The sequence below is a fragment of the Lepidochelys kempii genome, chromosome 1, assembly GCF_965140285.1.
Source record: "Lepidochelys kempii isolate rLepKem1 chromosome 1, rLepKem1.hap1, whole genome shotgun sequence".
NCBI lineage: Eukaryota > Metazoa > Chordata > Testudines > Cheloniidae > Lepidochelys > Lepidochelys kempii.
Window position 1 is genome coordinate 161,944,262 of NC_136380.1, and position 10,770 is coordinate 161,955,031.

Genomic DNA, 10,770 nt, shown 5'->3' on the forward strand with positions numbered 1-10,770 from the left:
GGGTATGTCCATGTAGGGAAATGTGAAGTGGAAGAGGGAGGGGGAAACTGGCATGTGTGCAGGGAAATGTGTGGCACAGGAGGGAGAGGGGTGAATGCAGGGAATATAGGGAGATGTAGGAGACGGGGAATTCAGAGAACAGGAGGGAAGGAACTACATACATGTACTCTCAACCTTAACTCCATCTTTATATAGTCCTTGGCTTGGATTATATTCATGTAGTGTCACCATTTATTGGTTCTCTTTTGATTTTCTCTTTTTCTTTTCTTTTTGATCTGAATGTCATTAGCTTTGTATTGCTCCTATATGAATTTCATTTCTTTGAAATAATAAAAAGCATATTTATGTTTTAAGCAAATTTAGTCCAGAGCTACAGAAAAAGGAATGATACTCAATAAGGGCCTGCTCCCATTCAGTTCATTTGGAGTTTTGCCATTTACTTCAATGGGAACAGGATCTTTTGCGACAATTACTGTCAGCAAATAGTTTGAATGTAGTCAAACTCTTTCATCCCTCCCCTCTCTGTCCTTCTCTCTCTCACAGACACACACCAACTTCAACTAGCAAACAGTGCCTAAACAAAGTTAGCTGAAAGAAATGTTTATCTCATCAATAACACCTTTGCGGATTTCAGTAAGTCAATTTATACATAAAACAGAATTTAATATATATTTGCCTCTCAGAGGGATATATGTAATATATATTTGGCCTCAGTCCCAGTCGATACAAAAATACATGATGCTGCAGAAAAACCAGGCAACTCTAATAGATTGTAGATGTACCTTTCATTTATATTCTAAAGCTTATTATAAAAGCCTTATTATAAAAGGCTACAGTATATAAAAGCAAATTAACTCATAAGACTTTTTCTAATATAAACCTTCTACACCTTCGCTTGTAAGTATACATTCAGCCTTATTACACTCAAACTATCCCATATTCTTCCATGAGTTATGCTGTGTTGAGTGAGGAGGAAAAGCAAAAGCTGTGACAAAAGCATGATGCACCATTAACAAAAAAAAACCTAGCTAAGTGACATACTGCCACACAGAGATATAGATTATTCAAACAGTTCCCCAAAAAGGGTCTGATCCAAAGAGCATTGATTCCCATTAGATCAGGCTCAAAATTTTTACCAAAGTTGAAAGGAAAAAAGTGGGGGTAGGAAGAGAAGTAGGACCCCAACTGTCTGCAGCATGCACTTCCCCACTGCCAAACACTGTGTAACCATATGGTCAGCAAACACTGCACATTATGGCTAGTAGAAGTAGCAGTAATTTTCACTCACCAGGTTTGCACTTTCATTCCAGGGAACGTAGAGGTTTGGTCAGCTCTCGAATATGCAGGAAACAGCTCTGCCCTCATCTTTTCATATAGGATTTTCTCTGACCTGCACGGTCCCCATAAACAGACTGGGCAAATAACTTGAGTTTGCCAGCCCTCCTCTACATGTCTTCTTGGCAACAGAGGTAGTGTCATTTCCAATAGTTTTAAGCCATGCTAACCACCTTCAATATAGCTAATGGGTTCCAAGCACATTCAATGAGATGATATGTTTTGTCTCCTTCTCGCCTTTCCTTGTGCATCTTCTTTTGGATCCCTGTTCTCTCTCTGTGCTTTTGCTGTAAGACATAAGCATATGGCTCAAAAATGCTTTCCATTTGTAGATGTCTATTGAGCTATACGCAGGGCCTCCACGTAGGGGTTACATAGTTGTCTCTGTGTTAGAGTCATGATGTGGCTTGCAAGATACAGTGCCAATCAGAAATATAAGGAAAACATTACAAGGATCACTTTGGGGTTGGATGTTTAGTTGCAAGGACAATTGGATGAAGCTGTTCCCAAGCCTGAAGTGAACCACACATTTAAAAAATAAATAAAAAAAATACCCTTAGTCGGATCTAACTTACATGTTATACATGCATAGACTGGTCAGTCTTCCTGTTACAGAAATACTGACACAGAACTATTTGTGTATTAAAATGATCAATAATTTTTTCATATAAGGATTTTCATTAGGGTATAGATATTCAGGCCTGTCTGCAAAGGCCTGTACTTTAAGAATTTAGGGGTATTCTTATCACTTGGCTAGTTCTAGAGGTATAAAAGAAAGAATCAAAATCACTGTCTGCTGGTGTAAGGGCCTTCTCTTACTGTGACAGTTTGAGGCCCTGTTCTTAGGCTAAGGCCTTTGGCTAAGCAGCAGAGGCAGCCATAAGCTAGGAAGCGAACAGTCACATCCTCACATTCCAAACTAGTCACATTGAAATAAGGTGTTATTGGGCTGTCAGGCACTATCAGGACAGGATTGTATTCCTATCACCTCCAGAGAAAGGGAAGTGATATCCTAGAAGCCTAGAAAATGTAAAAGGAAACTTAGCATCCTGTCTGGCAAGAACTCACTTATCAATAGCTGGGATGTGAAATCCTCACTTCTGTATTGTTTTGTCATTATAGTTCCCACTTTGCTATTGTTTGTCTGTATAATCTCTGTCTGGTTCTGTGATTGTTTCTGTCTGCTGTATAATTAATTTTGCTGGGTGTAAACTAATTAAGGTGGTGGGATATAATTGGTTAGCTAATCATGTTACAATATGTTAGGATTGGTTAGTTAAATTTCAGTAGAATGATTGGTTAAGGTATAGCTAAGAATATTACTATATAAATTAGGGGCAAACAGGAAGTAAGTTGGGATTCGAAAATAAGGAAAAAGGAACTTGTATTTAAGCTTGCTGGAAGTTCACCCCAATAAACATCGAATTGTTTGCACCTTCGGACTTCGGGTATTGTTGCTCTCTGTTCATGCGAGAAGGATCAGGGAAGTGGGAGAGTGAAGGAGTAAGCTCTCTAACAATACCCATCATCATAATCCATCAGAAAGGATAATTAAAATGAAGCTGAACCCTATAGCACAAAGAGAATCAGCCACTCTGTCAAAAGAAGGGCAAATATTACAGGATCCTAAAAGGAAGAACATTTAAAAAACATTTAAGATTCCTAAAGGTTTGGACTACCTTAGGGAAGAGAGAAGAAATGAGCTGTTGCAAATGAGAACAATGTTAAGAAGGAGAATTTAGAGTTCTTTAGGAGATTATGTTCATTTACACCCAAGAGGAGTTGGTTTTTTTTATTACAGAGCTATAAAGTAGCAATGACCAGCAGAAAATTAGAAACTGTTTAGAGACTCATTTGATTTAAGTTGAGCTCAGGAGAGGAAAAAATCACTTCAGCTTAGTTGTGATGGGAAAAACTTGAGGGAAGAGAAAACTAGAAAACAGAAAAACACTGTCATTAAAAATGTAAGCTTAACTCACAGCATCTCATTTATCTTGATAACGAGATAAAGGAGAATATCAGATATTTATTTCCAAATTTAAAATTTATATATATTTGTGACAGAAATGGCAATTTCCTGCAATATCATGAGGGGACCTTATTGAATTAAATATCTTTAGGGTCTGTTCCCTGACCCTTTTTAAGGTTGATAATGTTTAGATTAATGACCAATTGATCTGACTACACTAAGGTTCTTCATCCAGAATCAGGCTACACAGAATTCACACTATGGAGTTCAACATCTTGTGGAGAGTCTCGGAGTGGATAACAAGGACACTCACACTGAGGGCAAAATAAAACCTTAGATACGTTTATTAAAATAATTGAGAAAGCTAGAAAAGATCCAAGCCACATAACAAGATAAAGATAATGCAAGATCAGGGTAATCTGTGATATCATTGTATGCATAAGCTTTTAGAATTGCATACTCACACCCTTGGCTTAGGACTTTGTGTTAAGAGACAACAGGACCAGCCCTGTCTCTGGCATGCAGTGTCCAATGGCCCAAGTTTCCCAATGAGTTGAAGAGTCACGTAGAAAAGAAGCAGACAGCAATGGAAGAGGCCCAGGAAAGAACAGCCCTGGACCACATGGTGACTGCCCTGTTATAGAGCCTGAGCATCATCTGCTCATGCTCAGTCCTCCACACCCATTATTATGCCCATATTTTGCCTTTTCACCAATATAATACTGAGGTGTACTTATTCTATAGGTTGACATATTGACATGTATAACTACCATTTCAGTGCATGATCATGCCATCACCCCTTGCTTAAGTGGATTTGCAGTCATTACTTCCATGTTCCTTGTGGTCGCACTGAGTGGAATATTCTAACCCCTTCCCTTGAGCAAGCTCTTCCTAGTTCCCACATTTTCTTCAGATTTGCCAGGTACTCCAAAAATATTTCCCCTTCTAACTGATTTTACAAGTATAGTTTGTAATATTTTCAATAGTTTCTTCTTTGGAGACCTCATCTCTCTTTAAAAATCAATGAATGCCAGCACTTGCGCTATGATGATAAATCTGTCAGCACTCATACCTTCTCTCCTCACTGCAATCCAAAATCTTCACTACATTTTTCCTCAGCTACAATTTCATGAGCTATGAAATACTGTTTTAAAAGATTAATAGCAGCATTAAACCCTTCCCTTTTCATTGAAATGAAGCCCTCCTCTACCCCAAACACAACCATTTTATCACTTTTCAGAAGGCCCTCGTATTTTTTTCTCTTGTGGATTCTAATTCACAATTATTGTTCTAGGAACAAAAAGGAAATCTTTCAATCAGTCCAAATCAGTCCCAGCTGAAGGTCTCATCCTTATTGCCAAATTCTGTATCTGCTGGTAGATACTGAAGAATTAGAAGCATACACTAGGATTTTTGTAACTAATGCCGGCTTTTTTAACATAGAAGGGCTCACCAAGGAATGAGAGAAATCGTGCAGCTGTTTCTGTTCAACTCCCAGACAGCTATTTGTACAGCAGCTCTCTTTTCACCAGGTAAAACTGTTCAATCGCCAAACTTAGGTACAAATAAGCTCTCCTAGTCAACAGGCACATGGGAGGTTTACATATTATATCTTACACACATGCATGCATTCTAAACCAATAAACTCTTTGGTTTATGAGCCAGACTCACCAGAATTTTCTGGCTGCTTTGTACCGCTCTGGTGACAGAAAGCAGCCATAAACTATCTTAACTGTCCATTTAAACTGGGTTTATGGCTGCCCTGTATCTGAAGCAATGCATAGCAGCTGAAGTGCACCAGTGAATCTGGCCTCATGCATTTAAAACAGTGGTTTTCAACCTGTGGTCCGTGGACACATTGCAGGTTGCAGACTATGTCTAAAGCGTCTGCAAAAGGTCCTTGTTACCATAGAACAGTGGTTTTCAACCTGTGGTCCATGGACCCATGGGGGTTCACAGACTATGTCTAAGAGTTCCAAAGGGATCCGCACCTCCATTTGAAATTTTTTTAGGGGTCTGCAAATGAAAAAAGGTAACTCAGAGACCTCCCCATTCAACTTAAATAATTCCTCTGCCTCTCTGATATTTATCCTTTTGATGTATTTATAGAGAGCAGTCATATCTCCCCTCAGCCTTCTTTTGGTTAGACTAAACAAGCCAAGCTCTTTGAGTCTCCTCTCATAAGGTAGCTTTTTCCATTCCTTGGATCGTCCTAGTTCCCCTTCTCTGCACCTCTTCCACTTTGAATTCATCTTTCTTAAACATGGGAGACCAGAACTGCACACAGTATTCCAGATGAGGTCTCACCAATGCCTTGTATAATGGTACTAACACTGCCCTGTCTCTACTGGAAATACCTTGCCTGATGCAGCCTAGGGCTGCATTCACCTTTTTCACAGACGCATCACATTGGTGGCTCATAATTATCCTGTGACCAACCAATACACCCAGGTCTTTCTCCTCCTCTGTCACTTCCAACTCATATGTTCCCAGTTTATAGCAAAAATTCTTGTTGTTAGTCCCTAAATGCATGACATTGCACTCTTTCAAAACGGCACAAGACCAGCATGTGTTTCAAAGTCCATATTTTTGTTCCACATTTCATAGGTTGTAAATTTTCACCTGTTTTTATGAGGACAAACTGGAGACTAATTGTTCAACCTTTACTATCTATTGATTCAGTACTTCTGCATTGTTTGATCTCAGAAATAAGCTTCATGTTGCATCAAATTAGTTTTTTTGCTTGAAGAAAAGGAGTACTTGTGGCACCTTAGAGACTAACCAATTTATTTGAGCATAAGCTTTCGTGAGCTACAGCTCACTTCATCGGATGTAGCTCACAAAAGCTTATGCTCAAATAAATTGGTTAGTCTCTAAGGTGCCACAAGTACTCCTTTTCTTTTTGCGAATACAGACTAACTTTTTTTGCTTGATGACAGATAAATAAAAAAATCCTTAAAAGATGTTTACAAGAAAAATGAATTTTGGAGAGAGTGGGGGGAAAGTGTCTTATCTAAAGCCATCTGGTCAGAAATAAAAATAAAGGACAGATAAAATGTAGGTGACAGTTTCTTTGCTGAATCAGGCAAGTGTCCAATTCATTGTTTCCATGCACGCATGGTGCTGTATTCACTTGTCACATACAATTTGTGAATTCTAGCAGGTCTCCTGACCTGTCCTACCACACTTGAGCAGATTCTACATATTTGCTATTTTTTGATATCACACATTTTTATTAGTACAGATTGCAGGCTGGCAGGTGAAAACCATCCCTGTGAGCTGCAAGTTTGTAAACTCTTCTGTGCAAACAGTTTGATTTGTTTTTACCACTTTGAAAGATACTTTAGCTAACACCTATTCAAGTGAACATCTGTGCTGGAAAGGTTTTTCAATAAACAAGGTGAGAGGAAATAAGAAATCATTTAATTAAGAAAAGGGTCCAGCCGTTCACCCTGTACAATCGCTACTGAGTTTCCTATTGCTAATGTAATATTTCTGGATTTAATGAGGCTCTGGGGCCTGTCTAGTTCTGCCTACCTCTTTTGCAAAAGCTGATTGATGCCCTTTGTTTTGTTTTGAATTTAGTCCGCGAGCACTGCTGGATTAGCAAGACTGAACTGTAACCACAGAATAAACACAACAAAGCCAGACAGTACAATTGTCCCGACCACCAATCTGCCTCACTCCTGACCTGGAGTAACCACCACTAGAGGTAAGAGGATAGTTAAGGCCCTGCCTACAGGGAACCTGCTAATGACATGGTTGTCCCCCATTTCAGCTACAAAGATGGTTCCAATTTGCACTTTAGACTGGACTTTAATCACATTTTGTAGCTAGGCTACACTGCAATTCTGTGACTATGTTCCCCAACATATTTATATTAATAGCATAGACTTAGTCTACCCATTCAATTCTAGGCCACTCAACGTAGGATGCCAACAGGGTTGCCAACTGGTGTACATTGTGATGTGGTCAACTGTTCACTAGGAACTCAGCTGAAACTACCAAACTAACTTCCCACCGATTATTGAAAATGTGATACAGTGCTCTGGTGATCTTGCCAACTCCTCCTTTTGCCAGGCTGATGGATAGAAAAACTAACAAATTGTCATGTTAGAAGGACTGCCTATTTTAAAAAAAGTATTTCCTGTTTTATATAGCTTTTTCCTTGAACTTCCTGATAAAAATATGTTTCTCTTTAATACTTTATATTTTACTTGTATTTAGTTTTCTAAGCTTATACTAGTGTATATTTTTTCCAAGAGTTTCCTGGCATGTAAGCATGTTCGCTTTCCCATCTGGCTATAAATTGCAAACTCTTTTCCTTCGGCTACAGACTGTCTTTTCATGTTTTTGCCTGCCTTTGTTCACACCTGATGTATGGGCTACAAAAATCTGCCATTGCAACTTCACAGTCGGGGAATAAGCAGACAAAGGAAGGTTTTTGCAGCCTGCACACCTGTACTGGGAGGTGGCAGTGGGAGCTATCTGTAGTCCATCCACACTGAGTGGTATTTCTTTGCTGCAATGCCAATAATAAAGAGCTTGTGAAATAGATCTTGTATTTTATCAAAGAACAAGTGTTTCAAAGTTTTCTGCTTGGAATTTGACACTGTACTGCATGGCTAGATGCATTTACTTAAAATAATATTTTCTGTAATGAGTCTGTGCTGTGTTAATATTGCCACATGATTTCCAATTGTCTCTAAATTTATTGTGGGGCTTCACAGAAATCAAGGAAGCTTGCTGCAGAATACATGGAATCCTACATAGTGCTTTGGGATACCCTGAATATCAAAGATGCTATAGAAAAACTATTCCATATTAAAAAATACAAACAAATGAACCCTACAATAATAATCCAAAACAATGCAATTTCACTATTGTAAATTATAACATAGTAAGTCTGTCAAAGTCAATGGGACTACTCACATGCTTAAAGTTTGGCACATACATAAGTGTATACAGGACTGGGGACTTAGATCATAACTGTAGCATAATGTAAGTCTTTATTAAAATAAAGAATACTCTTTCATAAAAGAGAAAAAAATCATCATAAAATCTTGGACTCTAGAAGCAATACAAACGTTATGAAAGAGACTTACTGTCAATTTGTTCTTAACTTGTAAGCAGAAGAAGGAATACTACACAAACTAATCTTTGACCTTTTCAAATCCAGCCATGGTTAGCAACGACATGGGCCAGATACTTCCTTTAGGAATGAAACTTGCACAACTGTCCCACCAAAGGGGGTGCATTAAGGCTCAAAAATTGCACTAATTTGAGCCTTTACTCTGCAACCAGGCACAGTCTTCCTCAGCAGTCTTCCTTTCTGTCCGTAGCAGAAGTAAACTGCCTGGGGTGGGGATGTCTGGGAGAGGAGTATGATTGAAAATGAACTGAAACTATGGACAATGCCCCTTTAAGTTCCTTGGATGTTAACTTTATAGAGATTGTTTACAAACAACCCCGCAAAAAGGGTTAAAATGCAACAAAAGGGAGTCACTACAGATCACCCACACATGTGTAAGGGTGATTGATGAATGTAGGAATATAAGAAAAGCCAGAGGAATGTGATGTGGGAAGGAGAAGTGGAGGATCAGTGAGGATGAGGAAGGAGTTTCCCTTGACAGCCAGGCTCTTTGGCAAGGATTTAAAGGTTAAGAAATGTACAAGTCTGAACAAAAATATTTTTGCTATTAAGGGAAATTAATTCTGCATCTTATCCTGGACACTCTTTAAATAAGGCTGTACTTCAGCCTTTAACAAGTGCAGTCTAGTACAGTAACCTCAGCGGAATCTGGCAGAACACTACTCACTCTCAGGCTGTGATTTTTTTGATTCATTGGATGTGTGGGAAGCTGCAAGTGTGAGCACAAGAGGACTGGAGGCGCATATGTGAGGAGATCCTTTTGGCAGTCTGTGCTCCTCTTTGGGAAGGGATCCAAAGCAAATTCTTAATGCACTCTTAGGGACTAATAAAATACAGCAGAATGAGAAATTGTTAGATGGAATATAGATATACTGGAATGTTGGGAGTGATGAATTGCCGATTGCCCCTGAAACTTGGCAAGAGTCTGTAGCGTGCTCTAGTAAATAAGTTTACAGGTTACAATCTGCCATAGAATTACAGAACTCTAACCCCTGCTGCAGAGTTTGCTGAAAACAGTAACAGAAGATAATGTAAGTGAGGTTGGAGGATAATATTCTCTTATTGCTCGAGTTTCTGTCTGAATGAGTTAGTGAGTGACAAATAGTCCATCATTCCAGGGCGCACAGATGCAGAGTGCTTCAGAAATATTGCTGTCAAAGCTCTGTCTTTGCTTCACTGAGGTAGTTCTACAGGCTTTGGAGCTGAGGACATGACATGTGAACTTGATGCCGTGGAAAAAGGCGAATCAGTGAAGGAACATGAAAGAGGATGATGATATAGTCATAATGATAGGCAAGAAACATTATTTTAGACGGTGCATTCAGACTGGATTGGCGGGGGGGAGGGGGCAGTGTGGAATGTGGGTATTGGATAGTCTGGCAAAGAAGAGGCTATGGTAATCAAGACAACAGATGACGAGGACCTAGATGGGAGTTTTGGGGCATTGGACAAAGAGTAAAAGACAAATCTTAGAAATATCATGGTGGAAGAAGCAGCAAGATTTGCACACAATCTGGATATGTAATGGAAGAGGAAGGAAGGGGCCAAAGATGGCTCCCAGGTTGAGGGCTTGATTCAATGGGAGGAGGAGGATGAAGTCAACAGAGATGGAGAATGGTTAGAGTGGAGAGGTGTGGCAGGCTGCTGCAGGGGAAGCCCTAAGCAGCTCCTGCCACTCCCGCCCCAATCAGGGAAATGGGTTGGGCAACTAGCTAGGACTGGCCTGGAAACTGGCCCCACCTGCCAGCCTCATTAACAGGGACTAAAAGCTTGGGAGGCAGTGAGTCATGGGGGCAGAGACCAGGAGGGGACAGTAGGCTCAGAAGGAGCCTGTTGCCACTGAGGCCTGTGCTAGGCCAAATCTGTAAATAGTTGGAGTTTGGTGGTGGAGACAAAACAGAGGAATAAAGAGCACCAGTTTGAAATGGTCCTGGGGAGTCGTGCCAGGAGGCTGAACCCAGTGGGGTGTGGTGAACACACTGTTACATGTGGGGACTTGTCCAGGACCTGAAAGCCACTGCCAGGAAGTGGCAACTTGAGAGAATGGAGGGCATGGTGCAGTGGCTGGCTAAGCAGCAGGAGGAGCTGCAGAAGACCCTGCAGGCTTTCCACCAGGCTGAAAGGCAGGCCTTACTCATGTGGCCAGCTGAATAACAAAAAAACCCTCGAGGACTTTGTCCGGGAGCAGGCCAATATATGGCAGCAGCTCCTGCACCAGATGGCGAGTCCCCCGAGTGGTGATGGAAATTGTGCGACAGGGCTGAGTCTCTGTAAAATGGGCCCTGCCAATGACCCAGTGGGGGAGGTTTAGGTT